Source organism: Bubalus kerabau, chromosome 22 (genome assembly GCF_029407905.1).
Source record: "Bubalus kerabau isolate K-KA32 ecotype Philippines breed swamp buffalo chromosome 22, PCC_UOA_SB_1v2, whole genome shotgun sequence".
NCBI lineage: Eukaryota > Metazoa > Chordata > Mammalia > Artiodactyla > Bovidae > Bubalus > Bubalus kerabau.
Genome location: NC_073645.1, coordinates 5410774 through 5434838, shown reverse-complemented (window position 1 = coordinate 5434838; position 24065 = coordinate 5410774). Strand labels below are relative to the sequence as shown.

The 24065-nt window shown below is 38.0% G+C and overlaps 1 long non-coding RNA gene across 1 annotated transcript in view; it reads left to right on the top strand.

Moving 5' to 3' along the window:
- Positions 1 to 24065, top strand: part of LOC129637115 (uncharacterized) — a 70856-nt gene that overhangs the window by 36078 nt on the left and 10713 nt on the right. The window contains exon 2 of the long non-coding RNA XR_008707341.1: positions 18422 to 18451. This is a non-coding gene — a long non-coding RNA (uncharacterized LOC129637115). The remainder of the gene's footprint in view (positions 1 to 18421; positions 18452 to 24065) is intronic.

Here is a 24065-nt window from a genome sequence, read left to right as displayed (position 1 = left end):
ACCATTATTAAATTTGATATGCCGTTTGGGAACCTTGGTATATCACAAGGTCATGAACATCTTTTAAATTAAAAAAAAATAGCTTTAAAACCCATATTGAATTAATTTGGTTTATGATATGAAGAAGGAGCCAATATTAATATTTTATCCATATTAATTAGACTCTCCTTTTCTGACTGCTCTGTGAGGCTATCATCACAAGAACATGAATGCTGATTTATATATGAAATTATTTCTGAGCTCCTTATTTTGTTTCATTGGTCTGTGTTTCTGTTATTGTTGTTCAGTCACTCAGTCATGTCTAACTTTTTGTGATCCCATGGACTGCAGCATGCCAGGATGCTCTGTCCTTCACCATCACCCATAGCTTTTTCGAACTCATGTCCATTGAGTCAGTGATGCCATTCAACCATCTCATCCTGTTTTACCCTTATCCTCCTGATTTCAATTTTTCCCAGAATCTGGGTCTTTTCCAGTGAGTTGGCTCTTTGCATCAGGTGGCCCAAGTAGTAGAGATTCAGCTTCAGTCCTTCCAATGAATATTCAGGGTTGATTACCTTTAGGATCAACTAATTTGATCTCCTTGCTGTCCAATGGACTCTCTAGATTCTTCTGCAACACTACAATTCAAAAGCATCAATTCTTTGGTGTTCAGCCTTCTTTATTGTCTAGCTCTCACATCCATACATGACTACACGGAAAACCTTTGTTGGCAATGTCTCTGCTTTTTAGTACGCTGTCTAGGTTGTCATAGCTTTTCTTCCAAGGAGCAAGCATCTTTTATGTCATGGCTGCAGACACCATCTGCAGTGATTTTGCAGCCCAAGAAAATAAAGTCTGTTACTGTTTCCATTATTTTCCCATCTATTTGCCAAGAACTGATGGGACCAGATGCTACGATCTTAGTTTTTTGAATGTTGAATTTTAAGCCAGCTATTTCACTCTCCTCTTAAACCTTCCTCAAGAGGCTTTATAGTTCCCCTTTGCTTTCTGCCATAAGGGTGATGTCTTCTGTATATCTGAGGTTATTTGTTATCATATGTTTAAAATAAAACCTTATATTGGGTAGTTTGTGCTTGAGAAATCTGTGTGCAGGTCAGGAAGCAACAGTTAGAACTGGACATGGAACAACAGACTGGTTCCAAATAGGAAAAGGAGTACGTCAAGGTTGTGTATTGTCACCCTGCTTCTTTAACTTCTATGCAGAGTACATCATGAGAAACGCTGGACTGGAAGAAACACAAGCTGGAATCAAGATTGCCGGGAGAAATGTCAATAACCTCAGATATGCAGATGACACCACCCTTATGACAGAAAGTGAAGAAGAACTCAAAAGCCTCTTGATGAAAGTGAAAGTGGAGAGTGAAAAAGTTGGCTTAAAGCTCAACATTCAGAAAACGAAGATCATGGCATCTGGTCCCATCACTTCATGGGAAATACATGGAGAAACAGTGGAAGCAGTGTCAGACTTTATTTTTCTGGGCTCCAAAATCACTGCAGATGATGACTGCAGCCATGAAATTAAAAGATGCTTGTTCCTTGGAAGGAAAGTTATGACCAACCTAGATAGCATATTCAAAAGCAGAGACTTTACTTTGCCAATAAAGGTCCATCTAGTCAAGGCTATGGTTTTTCCTGTGGTCATGTATGGATGTGAGAGTTGGACTGTGAAGAAGGCTGAGCACCGAATAATCGATGCTTTTGAACTGTGGTGTTGGAGAAGACTCTTGAGAGTCCCTTGGACTGCAAGGACATCCAACCAGTCCATTCTAAAGGAGATCAGCCCTGGGATTTCTTTGGAGGGCATGATGCTAAAGCTGAAACTCCAGTATTTGGCCACCTCATGGGAAGAGTTGACTCATTGGAAAAGACTCTGATGCTGGGAGGGATTGGTGGCAGGAGGAGAAGAGGACGATAGAGGATGAGATGGCTGGATGGCATCACTGACTCGATGGACGTGAGTCTGAGTGAACTCCAGGAGTTGGTGATGGACAGGGAGGCCTGGAGTGCTGCGATTCATGGGGTCGCAAAGAGTCGGACACGACTGAGCTACTGAACTGAACTGAACTGTGCTACAACTTTCTATCTTCTTTAAAATTATCTTGACTGTTGTTTCCATATTTTTATATAAATCTAAGAACTAGCTTTTCAATTTTTCTAAAAAAAAAAAAGAATAAACAGCATTTTTTTTAGAATTGCATTTCATTAACATCAAATTTGGGGAAAGAAAAATCTTTTTGTGATACTAAAAGTTCTGATTCTTAAATATTATATTTCCCTCCATTTATTTAGTGTTATCCAAACTTTAAGTGATGTTTTATAATAATTACCTGACACCTCTTTTGGTAGAATTATTCTAGATTATCATAGCCTCCTAGAAGAGCTGAATTATTGAGAAGTCATAAGGTATGAGTAAGAGGTAGCTGAATAATGGATGGAGAAAGACAAGGTGATATGGGAGGGATTCACACCACTGATAGAGCTTGAAGAAAAACAGATTGTCAGAAAATGGGCAGGCTTCAGTATCACTCAGAAGTAATTTAGTATGATTAGCTATACGAATACACATTATTTGGATATAATTATTCAAATTTTTGTGATTATTTCTTGACATAATAACTGTTATGTTAGAAAGCATGATAATAATCTTTATTATCCACCACGTTTAAGTTATTCTGTGAAAGATATTTTTTACTAAGAAATATATTTAGGCATTTTTCTTGTTATAAAACAAGAAAAATAAAAGAATGTATTGCTAAATTAAAAGTAACTTTCAGTTCCGTTCAGTCACTCAGTTGTGTCCGACTCTGTGAGCCCATGAACCAAAGCACGCCAGGCCCCCTGTCCATCCCAACTCCCAGAGTCCACCCAAACCCATTTCCATTGAGTTGGTGATGCCATCCAGCCATCCTCTGTCGTCCCCTTCTCCTCCTGCCCACAATCTTTCCCAGCATCAGGGTCTTTTCAAATGAGTCAGCTCTTTGCATCAGGTGGCCAAAGTATTGGAATTTCAGCCTCAACATCATTCCTACCAATGAACACGCAGGACTGATCTCCTTTAGGATGGACTGGTTGGATCTCCTTGCAGTCCAAGGGACTCTCAAGAATCTTCTCCAACACCACAGGTCAATAGCATCAATTCTCTGGCGTTAAGCTTTCTTTATAGTCCAACTCTAACATCCATACATGACCACTGGAAAAACGATAGCCTTGACTAGATGGACCTTTGTTGACAATGTCTCTGATTTTGAATATGCTATCTAGGTTGGTCATAACTTTCCTCCCAAGGAGTAATTGGCTTTTAATTTCATGGCTGCAATCACCATCTGCAGTGACTTTGGAGCCCAGAAAAATAAAGTCAGCCACTGTTTCCCCATCTATTTGCCATGAAGTGATGGGACCAGATGCCATGAACTCAGTTTTCTGAATGTTGAGTTTTAAGCCAACTTTTCCCTCTCCTTTATAACTTTTATCAAGAGGCCCTTTAATTCTTCACTTTCTGCTATAAGGGTACTGTCATCTGCATATCTGAGGTTATTGATATTTCTCCTGGCAGTCTTGATTCCAGCTTGTGCTTCATCCAGCCCAGCGTTTCTCATGATGTACTCTGCATATAGTTAAATAAGCATGGTGACAATATACACCTTTGATGTACTCTTTTTCCTATTTGGAACAAGTCTGTTGTTCCATGTCTAGTTCTAACTGTTGCTTCCTGACCTGCATACAGGTTTCTCAAGTAACTTTATAAGCCTGGATTTGGTTAGTGTATTTTTCTAGCACTTAATTGATTATGAAAGAGATTCTGGGCCTTGTTATAAGAGACTCTCTAACTTAATATCATGAGCTTGGTGTATTTAGAGTACTTGCAATATATATATATATATATATATATATATATATAAAGATTAGCTGCATTAATAAAGACATAATGCAAAGCCCTGAAAGCCATATATCATAAAATATCCTTTGCACTATATTTAATAAACACAGAATACACTAAGAAGTTTGTACTAGATTGAAAACTTGAATTAATTATAATGATGAGAAAATGCTAAACTCTCACTCTGAGTGTAAGCTCTAAAACTTATGTGACATAACTGCTTGTTTCTTCATTACTTTGAAAAATAAGGAAATAATGGTTTCCTGCAAAATAAGAACTATCGATGAAAACTAGCTATAGATCCAGGAAGATAAGAATAATGCTCCAAATGATTTAACATAATAGAAAATTAAAAACAAAAATAAAAACCAAACACTGCCTTAGACTTCAGTGTGAAAGCAAACAATTGCAGGAAGCTAAATCACATATATGAGAAGGGGCATGAGGAGCCGGCCTGCATCCTTGCTTGGTGATAAAAGATACATAAAGAAAGCAAGGTTGAAATATCTTATATTGAAAAATCCTTAAAATATAATAAATAATAAAAACATTTGTGCATATATATTCAAAATGAAATAGAAAATATCTTGGTGATAAGTTTGTGAGGTGTGGACTGCTACTACTTATTATTTTTGGAAAGCATTTGGTATCATATTCTTTGACTTAATAGCACAGGATCACTGGGTTGAATTCACACAGGTCAACAGTCATTGAATGGCATTAGGGTTATTCCAGAGCTTGTGCATTGCTTTAACATCTGGCATACGCTTTTCTTCAAATACTCTAAGCAGGTGGCTGTATCATTTGATGAAATACAATGGACCTGGGGTAAGGAGAGGAATTCCAGTGCCAGTTCTGCCACAGATAAGTTGCCTGGATTTAGGTAGGCTACATGGATTTACAGGATTCCCTTGTGGCTCAAAGGGTAAAGATTCTGCCCACCATGTGGGAGACCTGAGTTCAAACGCTGGGTCAGGAAGCTCCACTGGAGAAGAAAATGGCAACCCACTCCAGTATTCTTGCCTGGAAAATCCCATGGACAGAGAAGCGTGGAGGGCTATGGTCCATAGGGTCATGAAGAGTCAGACACGATGGAGTATCTTTACTTTCTCATGGATTTACTGGACTTTTTAAAAATATCTATTTTTAGTTACTTTTTAATTGAAGGGTAATTGCTTTACAGAATATTGTTTTCTGTCAAACCTCAACATAAATCAGCCATAAGTATACATATATCCCCTCCCTTTTGAACCTCTCCCCTGTCTCCCACCCCATTCCACCCCTCTAGATTGATAGAGTCCCTTTTTTAGTTTCCTGAGCTATACAGCAAATTCCCATTGGCTATATCTATTTTACATATGGTAATGTAACTTTCCATGTTACTCTTTCCATACATCTCACCCTATCCTCCTCTCTCCCCATGTCCATAACTCTATTCTCTGTGTCTGTTTCTCCATTCAGTTCAGTTCAGTTCAGTTCAGTTGCTCAGTCGTGTCCGACTCTTTGAGACCCCATGAATCACAGCACGCCAGGCCTCCCTGTCCATCACCAACTCCCGGAGTTTACTCAAAATCATGTCCATCGAGTCGGTGGTGCCATCCAGCCATTTCATCCTCTGTCATCCACTTCTCCTCCTGCCCCCAGTCCCTACCAGCATCAAGGTCTTTTCCATGAGTCAACTCTTCGCATGAGGTGGCCAAAGTATTGGAGTTTCAGCTTTAGCATCATTCCTTCCAATGAACACCCAGGACTGAACTCCCTTAGAATGAACTGGTTGGATCTCTTCGCAGTCCAAGGGACTCTCAAGAGACTTCTCCAACACCACAGTTCAAAAGCATCAATGCTTCGGTGCTCAGCTTTCTTCACAGTCCAACTCTCACATCCATACATGACCACTGGAAATACCATAGCTTTGACTAGATGGACCCTCATTGGCAGAGTAACGTCTCTGCTTTTTAATGTGCTATCTAGGTTGGTCATAACTTTCCTTCCAAGGAGTAAGCATCTTTTAATTTCATGGCTGCAATCACCACCTGCAGTGATTTTGGAGCCCAGAAAAATAAAGTCTGACACTGTTTCCACTGTTTCCCCATCTATTTCCCATGAAGTGATGGGACCAGATGCCATGATCTTCGTTTTCTGAATGTTGAGTTTTAAGCCAACTTTTTCACTCTCCACTTTCACTTTCATCAAGAGGCTCTTTAGTTCTTCTTCTCTTTCTGCCATAAGGGTGGTGTCATCTGCATATCTGAGGTTATTGATATTTCTCCTGGCAATCTTGATTCCAGTTTGTGCTTCTTCCAGCCCAGTGTTTCTCATGATGGACTCTGCATATAAGTTAAATAAGCAGGGTGACAATATATAGCCTTGACGTACTCCTTTTCCTATTTGGAACCAGTCTGTTGTTCCATGTCCACTTCTAACTGTTGCTTCCTGATCTGCATATAGGTTTCTCAAGAGGCAGGTCAGGTTGTCTGGTATGCTCATCTCTTTCAGAATTTTCCACAGTTTATTGTGATCCACACAGTCAAAGGCTTTGGCATAGTCAATAAAGCAGAAATAGATGTTTTTCTGGAACCCTCTTGCCCTTTTGATGATCCAGCAGATGTTGGAAACTTGATCTCTGGTTCCTCTGCCTTTTCTAAAACCAGCTTGAACATCTGGAATTTCACTGTTCACACATTGCTGAAGCCTGTCTTGGAGAATTTTGAGCATTACTTGACTAGTGTGTGAGATGAGTGCACTTGTGCGGTAGTTTGAGCATTCTTTGGTATTGCCTTTCTTTGGGATTGGGATGAAAACTGACCTTTTCCAGTCCTGTGGCCACTGCTGAGTTTTCCAAATTTGTGGGCATATTGAATGTGGCACTTTCACAGCATCATCTTTTAGGATTTGATATAGTTCAACTGGAATTCCTTCACCTCCACTAGCTTTGTTTGTAGTGATGCTTCCTAACGCCTATTTGACTTCACATTCCAGGACGTCTGGGTCTAGGTGAGTGATCACACCATCATGATTATCTGGGTTGTGAAGATTTTTTTGTGTAGTTCTTCTATGTATTCTTGCCACCTCTTCTTAATATCTTCTGCTTCTGTTAGGTCCCTACCATTTCTGTCCTTCATTGAGCCCATCTTTGCATGAAATATTCCCTTGGTATCTCTAATTTTCTTTCTTTTCTTTTTTTTTTTTTAAACAGTAGTTCATGTCGCTGCCACTTGACTGGGACCAGTGGCAACTCTGGGCCCTTAAGCTTCTGCTGTTCTATCATGGCGGTAGCCACTATCCTCAGGCCGCCACTGATCGCACTGACCCCCCCTCTAATTTTCTTGAAGAGATCTCTAGTGTTTCCCATTCTATTTTTTTCCCTTTATTTCTTTCCATTGATCATTGAGGAAGGCGTTCTTGTCCTTCCTTGCTCTTCTTTGGAACTCTGCTTTCAAATGGGTATATCTTTCCTTTTCTCCTTTGCTTTTCACTTCCCTTATTTTCACAGCTATTTGTAAGGCCTCCTCAGGCAGCCTTTTTTGCTTTTGCTTTTTTGCATTTCTTTTTCTGGGGATGGTCTTGATTCCTGTCTCCTGTACAATGTCACAAACCTCTGTCCATAGTTCATCAGGCACTCTGTTTATCAGATCTAGTCCTTTAAATCTATTTCTCACTTCCATTGTATCATTGTAAGGGATTTGGGTTAGGTTAAAGTTAGAAAAAAAGAAAAGAAAAAAGTAAAGGAAAACTCCACAGAACTGCAAAAGCCCAACATAGACGCAGAGGTTTATAACAGCAATAAAAAATAAAAAATATTTTGAGAAAATATTTGAGAGAAATACTTGAGAAAAAAAATAAAAGCATAACTGCTTAGTTATATTTCACAGTGCCAATAAGATCAACTACATCGGGGGGGGGGGGGGGGCGGGTGGAATCCAAAAGAGTCTACAGAGCACGTCAAAGCATAAGAATAATAAATGTTTTTCTTGAGTAATTGCTGTTAGAGTTGTTCCCCTTGCTGGGAGTCACAGTTTACCTCACCTCCCTAGGACAGCCTCCAACACTATGCTGATCTCTGGATCTGTTCTAAGAACAGCTCAGATTCTAATCTGATCCTACTCCTATGTGTTCTTGCCTCTAATGTCCACAGCTGTCAGAACTAGTGTGCTTTCTTTTGTGGGAGATCTCAATGACCTTTTATATATTCCATAGACACAGAGTCTACCTGGTTGATCATGTGGATTTAATCTGCAGCTTGTACAGCTGACGGGAAGGTTTGGGGACTTATTCCTTAGGCTCACTGCCTCTGGGTTTCAACTGTGGTTTTATTTCCACATCTGCCTGTGGTCGTCCACTGAGGTTTGTTCCTGAGGCTGCCCTGGAGGACTTGGGTTTGCCCTTGTGAGGGTCACATGTGGAGGTAGTGCAGCTGCTTGGGTTGCAGGGTTTCTGGAAGCACCAGGTACTCAGGGGAGTTGGCAGCCAGGGCAGCAGGAAATACAGTGCTCTAGAAGTGTATGGCAACCAGTATTGGCCACTACACTCCAGTATTTTTGCCTGGAGAACCCTTTCCCTGACAGAGAAGCCTGGCAGGCCACAGTCTACAGGGTCGCAAAGAGTTGGACACTAATGAAGCGACCATGTGCACATCAGATCAGATCAGATCAGATCAGTCACTCAGTCGTGTCCTACTCTTTGCAACCCCATGAATCACAGCATGCCAGGCCTCCCTGTCCATCACCAACTCCCAGAGTTCACTCAGACTCACGTCCATCAAGTCAGTGATGCCATCCAGCCATCTCATCCTCTGTCGTCCCCTTCTCCTCCTGCCCCAATCCCTCCCAGCATCAGAGTCTTTTCCAATGAGTCAACTCTTCGCATGAGGTGGCCAAGTACTGGAGTTTCAGCTTTAGCATCATTCCTTCCAAAGAAATCCCAGGGCTGATCTCCTTCAGAATGGACTGGTTGCATCTCCTTACAGTCCAAAGGACTCTCAAGAGTCTTCTCTAACATCACAGTCTTCTTTCTACTTCAAAGGGGAATGGTCTAGTAAGTCATAATTAAATGGAACTTGTTTAGAATTTTCTATGAAAAGTCTTACCATATTTTAATAAACATGTTTATTCTTTTGAAAGTTATTATTTAGAGTCTTTTAATTTTAACAATGGTTATTTGGAATCAATTAGTGTTATGTTATAAAATTATATGATGAGATGCAAAGTTGATGCATTTTGATATGCTAATTTCCCCCTCACTCTTTACATTACTCCATGGTACTGCTTTTATTTAAGGAAGATCTAGATTTTTCTATGCTTACCTTCTCTAAAAAAGGAGGACACAGCAAAATATGGAAATCAACAAAGTCAATACTATGCTGTTGAGTTTCAAAAGCTCAATCTCTGAAGGATTCAGGACATAAACAATAGATTTGGAAATAAAGTAGATGAAGAGGCAAGCTGTCTCATTTCCAGGTCAAATAAAAATTCTTTGGAAAAAAAGGAGATCATAAACTTGGGAGGAAAACACAAAATTGTGTCTCTATATTCTTACTTGACCCTATCCTTGGGTCAGTTTTTATATGATGAGGTTAAAGGGCAGCAGGACATTCCAAAGCAGAGGAGATCCATGTCTTCCCTGGGAAAGCAACTCTCTGCCTTTTTTGAGGGAAAGCAATTGCACAGGTTATGGGCAGTAGTTTAGTGTAGTAGGCAACCTCTGACATGGCCTCCAGATATCTGAAGCATTGAGTGTCAGGCCCTGTGCTATCCTATCACCTTAAGTGTGGGCTGGACCTAGACGTTTTCTTCTATTAAGTAAAATATAGCATTCCTGAGACTATGGCTTTCATCTTTCCAGCTTGTTTCTTTTTGGTGAACTCACTTTAGAGGAAAAAGTTGCCATGTTATGAGGGGTCCTATGGAGGAACCCAGAAGAAAAGGAACTGGCCTCTGGTCTACAGTAAGTGAGGACTTGAGTACTGCCAACAGTCATGTGAGATGGTTTAAGATATCTGCAGCCTTAGACATTATCTTGCTTGCAGCCTTGTGAGAAGCTCTGAACCAGAGAAAGAGCTAAGCCTGGATTCCTGATCCCATGGTGATATGATAATATATGTCTGTGGTTTTAATCCACTAAATTTCAATAAGATTTTTTTTTTCACAAAGCAATAGAAAATTCATATAGATATCATTATATGAAGCATTTCTACAGATAGATTTCAAATTGGTTGTCACCTCAATGCAGATATATTAAAATGCTATCTTTTTATCAGTGACTAGTACCATCTTTAAAAGCTGGAGATTCAACCAGTCCATTCTGAAGGAGATCAGCCCTGGGTGTTCTTTGGAAGGAATGATGCTAAAGCTGAAGCTCCAGTACTTTGGCCACCTCATGCGAAAAGTTGACTCATTGGAAAAGATTCTGATGCTGGGAGGGATTGGGGACAGGAGGAGAATGGGATGACAGAGGATGAGATGGCTGGATGGCATCACCAACTCGATGGATGTGAGCTTGAGTGAGCTCCGGGAGTTGGTGATGGACAGGGAGGCCTGGCATGCTGCGATTCATGGGGTCACAAAGAGTTGGACACGACTGAGCGACTGAACTGAACTGACTGAATTGAAAGTTTAATTTAGACCCAGAAGGACATAAGAGTAATAGAAACAACCAAATATATCTGTACCTTTGACAGTGGTATGATATTTACTGTCATACCAGTAAGAGAAAGCTGATATTTTAGAGGTCTTGCAGAAGGTAAAAGGGGATGAGTTACCTGTCAGTTAATTTGATAAAAGACTGAGTACAAAGTGTTAAAATGCATATCTCAAAGGATCCAGTGTGTTCAGATAGCAAAGACTAGCTAGTACTTCTACCTAACAGACACTTTAGACACATAAAGTTCTCAAATATCCCATCCTTCATCTTTAGGAAATTGTTGAGAATTAAGGTGACTCAGTGGAGGAAATGGCAACCTACTCCAGTGTTCTTGCCTGGAGAATCCCAGGGACGGGGAAGTCTGGTGGGCTGCCATCTCTAGAGTCGCACAGAGTCGGACACGACTGAAGAGACTTAGCAGCAGCAAGGTGATTCAGATTAAATTCCTACAGTGAGGGAGAACTTGATCTCAAAATATAATTCAAGACAATTTCAAACAAAGGAATAAACAAGTGTTGGTAGGCAAGTTCCATTTCATATGGGTACTAGAATTTTTTAGCTGAAAGTCAAACTACAATGATAAAATAGTACTTTTTTTCTCCCATAATTTGGAAATAGAATAAACTATTAATATATTGATAATTCGGTGATTTGAATTATCTTTATTTCTTTCAAATACGGACCATTTTGTCTTTGTCTACCTTTGAATAATTATCTGTCAAAATAAATGGGGGAAATTCCGACAATAAAAATTAACACAAATTATAAAGTAGCCTTAGTTAATTTTAACAGAGAAGATCTAGGGCCCCCCAAAAATATTTTCATAAACATTTTATTAAATTTTAAATTCATATACTATTAAATAACATAGGGAAGATCCTTTGTGCCCTTTTCTTCCAAATGTGATTTCTTGTAAGACTATAGTATAATACCAAAATTCAGATTTACCCAGTTTTTCTTGTGTGTATGTTTGTGTATTTAACTCTATAAACTTCTATCACATGTGAACACAGGTTCGTATATCTATTATCACACAGTCAAAATATAGGACATCCCCATAATCACAAGTAGGTGGTAAAGCCAAAGGAGGCTGGAACTCCCAGATCAAGGAGTTGTCAGGTTTGACTTTTTCTGAGGCCTCTCTCCTTGGTTCACTCTGCCTCCATATGATCTTGTCTTTTAGTCTGTGTGCGCCTGGTGTCTCTGTATGACCTCATTTCTTCTTACAAGAACACCAGTTAAGATTTGATTAGGGCCTGCCCTAATGACTTTCTGTTAACGTAATACTTCTTTAAGGATTTATCTACAAATAGAGTCGCATTCTGAGATAATTGGGGTTAGGGCTTCAACATATGAATTTGAGGGAAAATAATTCAGCACGTAATAGAGACATTTCAAAAATGTTATATAAATAGAATTATGCATGAAGTAACCTATTGGGTTTGCCTCTTGTTCTTCTGTTCAGCATAATTCCCTGGAGTTTCATTCAAGTTGTTGCATGTATCAGTGTTTTTTTGTTTTTTTTTTCTTTTATTGCCAAGAAGTATTTAGATTAATTAACCATTTATTCTTTGAAGAACATCTGGGTTGCTTCTATGTTTAAGGTTATTTTGAGTAAAGTTGCTGTGGACATTTGTGTGCAAGTTTTATGTAAACATACATTTGTATTCCTCTGGAATAAATATCCAAGAGAGCAATGTATGCTTCATATTGTAGTTGCACATAAAAGTCCCCTAACTCTTTTCCTGGCTGACTGTACCATTTTTACATTCCCACCAGTAATGTATAAGTAATTCAGTTTCTCTACATTCTTACTATAGTTTGGTGTTCCCACAATTTTTTCATTTTTGTTATTCTGGTAAGTTGTACAGTGACATCCCTTGTGGTTGCATTTTCTTGATAGCTAATGATGCTGAAAATCCTTTAATGTGCTTCTTTGCTATCTGTATATCCTTCTAAGTAAAAGATATGTTCACGCCTTTCACTCATGTGCTCACTGAAATTTTTTAAAACTGATGAGTCTTGAGGGTTCTTTATATATTCTAGGTACTAACCCTATGTGGATATATTGGTCTCACATATTTCCCAAGTCTGAAGTTTGTCTTTTCATCTTCTTCCCATGGTCTTTCCTAGTGTTGTCAAGGAACTTCCTTTGAGGCACTGAAATTCTATATTAGACTAAAAGTTCTGAAATGCTATGTTCTGAAGTATGACAAATTATCAAGATCTACAGCTGCTGCTGCTGCTAAGTCGCTTCAGTCATGTCCAACTCTGTGCGACCCCATAGACGGCAGCCCACCAGGCTTCCCCTTCCCTGGGATTCTCCCGGCAAGAACGCTAGAGTGGGTTGCCATTTCCTTCTCCAGTGCATGAAAGGGAAAAGTGAAAGTGAAGTCACTTAGTCGTGCCCGACTCTTAGCGATCCCATGGACTGCAGCCTACCAGGCTCCTCCATCCATGGGATTTTCTAGGCAAAAGTACTGGAGTGAGGTGCCATTGCCTTCTCCCCAGTCAAAAACAATGCAGCAGTTACACCATAGATTTAAGTATTATAGATTACAGAAATAATTTTTCTGTTTTCTGAAGATTTCCAGAGAATGGTGTAATTTGTTCATTTATAATAATAACAGCTAATATTTATAGTGAATTTAGCAAGTTCTAAATACAGCTTTACATGCATTTATTCGTATAATCCTTCTAACTATATTATATAGCTACTTATTATTTATTTTTTTCCTTTTAACAGAAATGTAAAATGAGGCTTAGAATGATTGACTTTCCTAAACCTTGAGATATTATAACCAGAATATAAAGGGATTTCAGGGAATCAAAAAAGTACAGGATTCTTTTTCAGCTATTGTAACTAAAAGTACACTTTTTACTGACCTAGTGAAAATTTAGTGTCTGTTAATTGGAATTTTAAAAGTCAGTGGGATATTTAACAGATGCTGGATATTTGTTTGTATACATGTAAGCATATGAATTTGCTTTATAATGTACATAAACTGTATTTTGGTTTCATTATACAACCTACATATATTTTCAGAATGACTATTTCTATGTACATTCTTTCTCTAGTCTACTGGACACACAGAATTACCAGAATGGTTCTTAAACATTCCTTAGTAACAGACCCCTTTAAAATATTCATAAAACTATGGATGCTCTCAGTTATACTTCACTCCAAATATAATCACAGTCTTACTATACTGATAGAATTTCAAATGATCTGCTGGTCCCCTACTGCTCCCTCTAGGTTAAATAAGTCCATTTTCTTTCTTAGTTTCTAGTTTGATTTTGTTGAGTTAAAGTTGAAGTCACCAAACTTGTACATTCCCCAATAAACTCCCTGATGTGGATAAAGATATGAAAATTCTAAATTCCTTATTTGGTTATCTTAACTTATGCTCTACAATGACCTTTGCAGTCAAGTGTTGGAGTAAATGTTTCATAAGTGAAACTTTTATAGACTTTAGTAAATGCACAATCTACAGTATTGACTTGAATGGATAAATTATGGTATTTCTGACCAAGCCCTGTCAATGTTGTCTTCAAGCAAAAGGGACTTTTTTCACCAAAATGTTTTTAAACAGGAGTTTCATGGCTCCAATGTGTGGAGGATGCTGAAATCAAGACAGACAAATCCATATGCCAACAGAACTGAGAGATGGCTCATGCACAAAGAATTAAGCTTCATGCAAACATTCTTGAGATCAGTATGGAAGCAGGAGAACAGTATTTTGAAATATCTATTGAAAGGAAAATCATTATTCCTTGGAAATCAATTTTAAAAGGCTCTGTATTAAAATTCTTATATTTGTCCTCTGAATTATGACAAATGCTCAATGTCTGCATGTACCCAGCTATATTCTGCAATGCAACAGCTACAGTCTGCCTCTAATTAGAACCTTGAAAAAAGAATCTGATGTCTAAGATAAGATGGTATTGAATACAGCAATGAGAAAATACAGTCCATGAGAGAAAGATAACCAACCCAGTTCAGATCAGAACTATTTTCTCAGCCATATAGGTTAAAGTTGATCATGAAATTGTTGGTGAGGATGAACTGAAGACTGATGCCAGAATTTACTACATCTCCTTGATGAGTCAGTATAAAAAAGGTCATGTTTTAAATAATATATTATCACCACTCTCTCCGTAAGTTATTTTCACATATTCTCAAATGCACATTAAGGAACCATTTCAAGTACTATCATACATAGATGACAGGATCATGACACCATGGAGTCTAGTGTCCAAATATGGAAAAACTGATAAGCAGTGCTCTTTGTGGAATCATCTCTCAGCAAAATTTGATTCTCCCTACTTCACTATACTTTAAAGTCTGTCAGTGCTCTTTGTTCCGTGTTATATATGATGGATGTTTCCCTTTGTTCTTCCTAAACTTATGTCATACAACACTGCTAGATATTAAGACACACAAAAACATTTTCAATTTTTCTATGAGTGTATATTTTGGATAAACACCCACATGAAGACATATATAATTATAATATATTTTTTCAGTCCTTGAGTTACAGAAATGTGCACTAGTTTTCTCCTGCCAATGAAAATTGTGCTATTATTTAGTATAATTTTGATAACCAGAATTCAAACATTTTTGTAATTACATTTTTGTAATTAGAATCGTGCATTGAGTATAGCAGAAAAAGTCAACACTTAACAATGACAAAAGCAAAGCTTAAAAATATTCCACAGAATGAATAGATGTCTCTAAAGGATCAATACATAAGTGCTTTCACTTTCTAAGAGAAATAATCTTATTAATATGTCAAGTCAAAGTGATTTTAGTGGTCTTATATTTAAATAATTTCCCTTAGACTTATTGTTATCTTTCAAATAAATACTCTTCTTCTCAAAAAAAATTACTGTATTTGCATCATTTCACATTACTAATAGATTCACGTTTTTAGTAACTACATGACTTCAAATTGTCATATCAAGTAGGTCTCAAAAGTGGGAAATCCAATCAACTTTCAGTGAATAATCAAGTTCTGTTACTGTTGTGGTTTCAGCACATTCCAAATGGACTTTAATATGCAGAAGAAAAACCTCATATTTTGTATTAATACATTGATGGTTAATTATACAATTGGTGGTTAAAATAGGTGTCATTTTGTAGGCCTCTTAAAAATTGAATGTATAATTATTTCCATGTTAAGGTTCTTACTGCTGAAGATAGTATAATAATGTCAGTTAACAAATGTCATTTTTCCTAATATCAGACTTAGGTACATTTGAGTTGTATTATTTTAAATTTAAAATAAAATATGTATCCTTTTATACAATGCTTGATCATATCCACTCTAGGTTACGTATTTTGCAATAAAATGGGTTAAATAGTCCATCTAAATCTTTCTGAGATTGAGAAGCTGCTTCTTCTGTAGTTATATAAATGGGTTCTATGCACACTGAAAGTATTTAACATAAATAAGAATGTTAACAACAGCCTAGCAATAATGAGAATGATGATCATTACAATAAGAACGAAACATATAATACTTTTTACACATCAGGCAGTATTCTAAGCACTTGTTGTCCAGTGGCTCAGTCATGTCCTACTCTTTGTGACCTCATGGATTGCAGAATGTCAGGCTTCCCTGTCCTTCACTATCTCCTGGACTTTGCTCAAATTTATGTCCATTGAGTTGGTGATGGCTTCCAACCATTTCATCTTCTGTCGCTCCCTTCTCTTCCTGCCCTCAATGCACTAATGCAATTCATTAATAATTTAATTCTCACAACAATTCTGAAACATAATTAATTATAGTATTAATATTATTATTTTACATATGAGAAACCTGAAGTACAGAGTCAAAATAATTTGCCCCAAGAAGACAGTTCATGAGAAGCAGAATGAGAAATTAAATCTGGGCAATCTGTCCCTATTTTCAAATATGATGTATTTTACAGTTCTTTTTATCCAATGCATGTTAATTTCATATTACTCTGATAATACACTTCAAAAACAAATAAACAAACTCATAGAAAAAAGATCAGATTTGTCGTCACCAGAGGTGAGAGGTGGTAAGGGGGCAGGAGCTGGGGTGGAGGATTGGATAAAGGTGGTCAAAAGGTACAAACTTACAGTTGTAACATAAATTAGTACTAGGGATGTAAACGATAATATGATTCATATAATTAACACTGCTACAAGTTATATATGAAAGCTGTTAAGAGTAGATCCTGAGTTCTCATCTCAGGAAAAAAAAGTTGTTGTTGTTTTTCCTTTTTTTCCTATCTATATGAGATGATGGATGTTCACTAAAATTTCATGAAGTATGTAAGTTATATTATCACAGTACACCTTAAACTTATATAGTGCTGCATGTCAATTATATCTCAATGAAACTTGAAGGGAAAAAAGAGAAAAGGAAAAGGAAGCTTCACATAACTAGGGGTTTTCCATTCAGTTAATTGATTCTTGTAACAACTGGGCAGCATGATAAGGATATTATACCATATATTTCATATCAAAAACAAACAACAGTAACATTAACATCATTTGGGGCTGTGTTTGTAAGAAATGGAAAACTGAAATAAAAACAAATCCCTTGGAGAGCTTCTTAACACAACTAAATGAAATGAAATATTAGATTTCTGTATTTTATTTTATTGTCCATAAGATATTTTCTTAAAAGTAGCATTAAACCAATATTTTCCTGTGAATTTAGTAGGCTTTAATATATCACCCCAGAGAACAAAAGTTTTTTGCTGAGGAATCCTAAATTCTGGGTCCAAGTTTAGAGCAAAAACATCTCTCTTTTTTTGGACAATAAATACTAAAAGTATGTGCAGTAGGCATCTGTGGATTTCCTGTAGTCAACATCTATTTCTCCTTTCTTCTATTTTAGCAACTCCAGTATCAACTTTTCCCCAACACACACACACACACACACACACACACACATTTCTTTAGAAAAATTGCTTCTCCTCATTACGTTCCATGACATTCTGGTAGATCTTCTAATCATAGTGTTATAGGAATTGGCCACTGTGAATGGTCGCAGTGACTGAGCTTATGACACAAACTAGCCTGATCAGATCCCCATTCTCAGGTTTATATATCCTAAATCGGAAAAAGAAGAGTTTCTTTACTCTGAGATTGCTAAATTGTAATAATAAAAACTTGAAGTTTACTGTGGCCATTTTATCCCCTCCTCCCATTCCATATAGAGTTAAGGAACAGAGTTGTGGAAACAGAATATTATTTGTTTCCCTTAATCCCAGTTGTTCTGAGTTACATGAATTAATAAGTCCCCAGTTTGTCTCAGTTGGACTTCTTCACCTTTTAAATAATGAGGAGAAAAAGGATAAGGAGGAGATCTTAATTCCAATTACAGATGCTTGTAACTTCCTTGGCAATAGTGATATTTTAATGACTTTTCACAATAGCTTCTTGCCTAACATCCAGTAGGTCATAACAATAATAACACTTGGGAAATATATTAGATTCAAATTTAAAACTGCAACAAAAATGAACTCCATGAATTAACTCTCAATATAACAAAATAGAAGAATTAATTACCAGTCTTATCTATCTGCCCAAGTGTGTGTATTTATTCCCACAAAGCCAATTTACTATAACTCCTGGAGAATCTCTGACAATTTCTACCACCCTGTTGACAATGGGTATGAAATGGAATGCAATGTTTACTGATATATTTTAACCTCTGTTTGCAACATTACTCAAGGAATGCATGTTTAAGTAGAATATTTCACTATTTACTTGAAATTATGAGATTGGAAAAGGCACAAGGAATCTTGGTCTCAATCTGTCTGGAACACTTTTGAATATAATATCCAGATTTAATCAGGCATGTCTTCCAAAAATCACATAAGAATAACTTAATGGTCTGTACTACTCAATTCTCATTCCAGGACTTCTCAACCTTGGGAGAGCACACACAGGTATGTGCATTGGATAAAGTTCCTTAATTCTGATATTCATCCCTGCTTAAAAACATCTGCTCTGCATAAATTTGTTTTATGTGTCAGTGTGCCTTAGCAAGTGCTCTAAGACTAGGGCCTCTGCAATTAACTCTAGAGAATATGGGTCTGGTGCAATGGAGGAACTCAGTAAGTTTTTATATCATAAACAAATCATAAATCAAGCTGATTTGAGTTTTTTTGTTGTTGTTCTTTATTAACTTGAGAAACAGGAAAAAAAATCTGAATTCCTTGTGCCATGATTTATTTCTTATGTAAAATGCAACCCTGTAACTAAGATAATGCATCTTCTTTTCAATCACTTGTTTTATAAAGAGAACATGCTAAAATCAAAGAATAGATATGTACTGTTCAATAAGCTTGTAATATTCACTATTTTCCTACAATTGGTGATACGCTGTTCAGGAAGCTGATAGAGCAAGGTTCAGAGCCAGACAAGGAGAAAAGGCCCAGCTTTTAGTAAACATGCAATCTTGAATTTGCCATCATTATTAGTGCCCTATATAAGCAGATAAGGCCTCATCTAGATATATCCTATAAAACAAAGCATAAAAGTAGTATTTCTTAACCATAGCTTCAGTGCTTAGAGGCAGAGATGATGATATAATTAGTCCAAAAAATAATATCAAGCGTGTCCAAAGATATTTAACACCTTTCATGTGGGATAGGTAAAGTATAGCTATTACTCTGAAGAAGCACAAGTTTTTTTCTAGACTATAACTATCCATGTGTGCATGCCAAGTTGCATCAGTCGCGTTCGACTCTTTGTGACCCATGGACTGTTGCTCACAAGGCTGCTCTGTCCATGGGATTCTTCAGGCAAGAATACTGGAGTGGGTTGCCATTTCCTCCTCCAGGGGACCTTTCTGACTCAGAGATCGAACCTGCATCTCCTGTGGCTCCTGCATTACAGGTGAATTCTTTACCACTGAGCCACTGAGGAAGCCCTAAATATAACTATACTGGATATAATTTGTTTCATTTGTAGAAAAATAACATTTTTCTAATTACAAAAATTCCACCCCCACTTAATGCCATGTAGAAAATAATTTATAACTTGAACAGAAAAGCAAAATAGTGCACATCTGGGTGTTTAATTTTCCAGCACCCATTTCCCCTTAATCATCCTTATTTCCTTCAGGGAAGCACTATCCTCTAGCTCTCTATCTATCTTTGGCTTAGCAATATCACTTTGTAAATCCAAGGATGAACAATTGACTGTGAGGCTGGCAAACTAGAATTTCCTCTATTCCTGACCATAGCAATTGGTAAATAAGCATGTGACCCAAGTTATCTCAATAAGAATCAGCCTTCCACCTTTCACTAGTACTACTGGCAAAGAGAGGTTCACTAGTTTAATGTAAGCCTAGAGCTTCTTGTGACTTATTTGTCACCACAGTAAATGAGATTACTTGAGAAAAATGAAGGTCATACAGGAAAGAGCAGGCAACTAAGAGAGAGAGAGGAAGTTGCAGGGGGAAATGGAGAGAATACATGCTAGAATACATGCTAATGACTTTGTTGAGGCTCTGGATCCAAAGGTGGTGATCTCAATTATGTGATTAGTTAAATTACTTTGTTGCTTTAAGTGAAGTTGAGTCAAGATTTTGTGACTTGAAATGATACAAATTTTACCTAAAACAGATGGGCCTGGTGCTTTAAGATTAAAATCAAGACAGCATGAAGAGGTTTTAGGGGTTAGACTGGGTCTAGGAGAAGGCAATGGCACCCCACTCCAGTACTCCTGCCTGGAAAATCCCATGGATGGAGAAGTCTGGTGGGCTGCAGTCCATGGGGTCGCTAAGAGTCGGACACGACTGAGTGACTTCCCTTTCACCTTTCACGTTCATGCATTGAAGGAAATGGCAACCCACTGCAGTGTTCTTGCCTGGAGAATCCCAGGGACGGCAGAGCCTGGTGGGTTGCTGTCTCTGGGATCGCACAGAGTCCAATACGACTGAAGCGACTTAGCAACAGTAGCAGCAGCAGGGGGTGCTCAAAATGTCTCTCTACCTCTTTGTATACTGAGATCATGGAAATATTCACAAACCCTTAAAAAAGGAAAATGTGCATGTATATGTAATGACACAGTATCTGAATTTCCTTTATAGAAAGAGAAATGTTCCACTAAATCAGAGATTTCAAATCAATACATCATGGGGAATGTGGCAGAGAGACATGAGGGATTATACTTGGTTTGCCAGAGGCTCCAAGTAAGATGATTTTATCATTCAAACAGAGACACTTGATAGTTTAAGAACCACTAGTAATAAGGACAGCAGGACAGCAATGGTCAGAACTATCCCAGGGAAATCAAGACATATTTATTTTACACAAAAGGAGTGAAAACAATAGTTTATTTTTAGTTCAAGTCTCTCAAGTTTAAAGCTTTCCTCTGTCATTAATGGATTAATCATTGCAAAAAACTGTTTCAAAATTTATGTGTTATAATGAATGTATATATAGTTAAACTTTATTGAAGTAAAATTTTCATATAAGAACTACAAGGCATTGTAAGAGCTGTAGTGAGACAAAAAAAAAAAAAAAAAAATCAAAGGGTGAAAGTGGTCAAAAGCGTACCTAGCATTGAATTTTTATTTAATGGCAGGGGTGGTGAGTCAGCTGACTTTTTGAAGGCTGAGGGCACCACCTGGAGGTAACGAGGATGCATTAGCACAAATTGGCATAGATTCTATGAATCTGTAATAAGAGCAATTTTGTAAGCATTTCCATCAAGAGAATTGATCACTGAGAATCTGGCAGTCTGCCCAGAACATTATCCAGAGTAAACTCTGGAAACACTGATGTGTTTAAAATATTATATTACCTTCCAAAAATTCCTTGCAAGTAAACAGTGAGTGTTTCTTGAGTCTGCTTTACTCATTAGAAAAAAGTTGGTGTAGATTGTGATTCATGTCTCAGGTCAATATGCATGGAGCTGTTCTTAAATTTTTCCTTATAATAAGGGACCATGAATATAACCAATCTGATTTCACTGTTGACCATATGGTGATGTCCATGTGTAGAGTCTTCTCTTGTGTTGTTGTAAGAGGGTGTTTGCTATGATCAGTGCGTTCTCTTTGCAGATTGATTATATTCTTTGCAGTCAAACATGGAGAAGCTCTTACAGTCAGCAAAAATAAGACTGGGAGCTGACTGTGGCTCAGAGCATGAACTCCTTATTGACAAATTCAGACTGAAATTGAAGAAATTTAAGAAAACCACTAGACCATTCATGTATGACTCAAATCAAATCCCTTAGGACTAAACAGTAGAAGTGAGGAATAGATTTAAGGGCCTAGATCTGACAGACAGAGTGCCTGATGAAATATGGATGGAGGTTTGTGACATTGTACAGGAGATAGGAATCAAGACCATCCCCAAGAAAAGAAATTCAGAAAAGCAAAATGTCTGTCTGAGGAGGCCTTACAAATAGCTGTGAAAAGAAGGTAAATGAAAAGCAAAGGAGAAAAGGAAAGATATACCCATTTGAAAGCAGAGTTCCAAAGAATAGCAAGGAGAGATAAGAAAGCCTTCTTTAGCGATCAGTGCAAAGAAATAGAGAAAAACAACAGAATGGGAAAGACTAGAGATCTCTTCAATAAAATTAGAGATACCAAGGGAACATTTCATGCAAAGATGGGCTCGATAAAGGATAGAAATGGTATGGACCTAACAGAAGCAGAAGATATTAAGATGAGGTGGCAAGAATACGCAGAAGAGCTATACAAAAAAAGATCTTCATGACCCAGATAATCACGATGGTGTGATCACTCACCTAGAGCCAGACATCCTGGAATGTGAAATCAAGTGGGCCTTAGGAAGCATCACTATGAACAAACCTAGTGAAGGTGAAGGAATTCCAGTTGAGCTATTTCAAATCTTAAACAATGATGCTGTGAAAATGCTGCACTCAATATGCCAGCAAATTTGGAAAACTCAGCAGCGGCCACAGGACTGGAAAAGGTCAGTTTCCATTCCAATCCCAAAGAAAGGCAATGCAAAGAATGCTCAAACTACCACACAATTGCACTCATCTCACACGCTAGTCAAGTAATGCTCAAAATTCTCCAAGCTAAGCTTCAGCAGTACGTGAACCCTGAACTTCCAGATGTTCAAGCTGGTTTTAGAAAAGGCAGAGGAACCAGAGATCAAATTGCCAACATCCGCTGGATCATCAAAAAAGCAAGAGAGTTCCAGTAAAACATCTATTTCTTCTTTATTGACTATGCCAAAGCCTTTGACTGTGTGGATCACAATAAACTGTGGAAAATTCTGAAAGAGATGGGAATACCAGACCACCTGACCTGACTCTTCAGAAACCTGTATGCAGGTCAGGAAGCAACAGTCAGAACTGGACATGGAACAACAGACTGGTTCCAAATCAGAAAAGGAGTACGTCAAGGCTGTATATTGTCACCCTGCTTATTTAACTTATATGCAGAGTACATCATAAGAAACACTGGGCTGGAGGAAGCACAAGCTGGAATCAAGATTGGTGGGAAAAATATCAATAACCTCAGATATGCAGATGACACCACCCTTTTGGCAGAAAGTGAAGAACTAAAGAGACTCTTGATGAAAGTGAAAGAGGAAAGTGAAAAAGTTGGCTTAAAGCTCAACATTCAGAAAACTAAGATCATGGCATCCAGTCCCATCAGATCAGATCAGATCAGATCAGTCTCTCAGTCGTGTCCGACTCTTTGTGACCCCATGAATCGCAGCATGCCAGGCCTCCCTGTCCATCACCAACTCACACCAGTCACATCCACAGCTGGGTATTGTTTTTGCTTTGCTTCATCCCTTCATTCTTTCTGGAGTTATTTCTCAACTGATCTCCAGTCCCATCACTTCATGGTAAATAGATGGGGAAAGAGTGGCTGACTTTACTTTTCTGGGCTCCAAAATCACTGCAGATGGTGATTGCAGCCATGAAATCACTGCAGATGGTGATTGCAGCTTACTCCTTGAAAGGAAAGTTATGACCAACCTAGATAGCATATTAAAAAGAAGAGACATTACTTTGTCAACAAAGGTCCATCTATTCAAGGCTATGGTTTTTCCAGTGGTCATGTATGGATGTGAGAGTTGGACTATAAAGAAAGCTGAGCACCAAAGAATTGATGCTTTTGAACTGTGGTGTTGGAGAAGACTTTTGAGAGTCCCTGGGACAGCAAAGTGATTAAAGCAGTCAATCCTGAAAGAGACCAGTCCTGGGTGTCATTGGTAGGACTGATTTTGAAGCTGCAACTCCAATACTTGGGCCACCTGATGTGAAGAGCTGACTCATTTGGAAGACCCTGATGCTGGGAAAGATTGAGGACAGGAGGAGAAGGGGACAACTGAGGATGAGATGGCTGGATGGCATCACTGACTCAATGGACATGGGTTTGGGTGGACTCTGGAAGTCGGTGATGTACAGGGAAGCCTGGCGTGCTGTGGTTCACGGGGTCACAAAGAGTTGGACATGACTGAGCGACTAAACTGAACTGAAAGGATCAAGATAGTGTAACAGAGCTGGTAAGATTATGAACGGAACTCAAATATGAATTCAAAGTGTAAATCCATCATATAC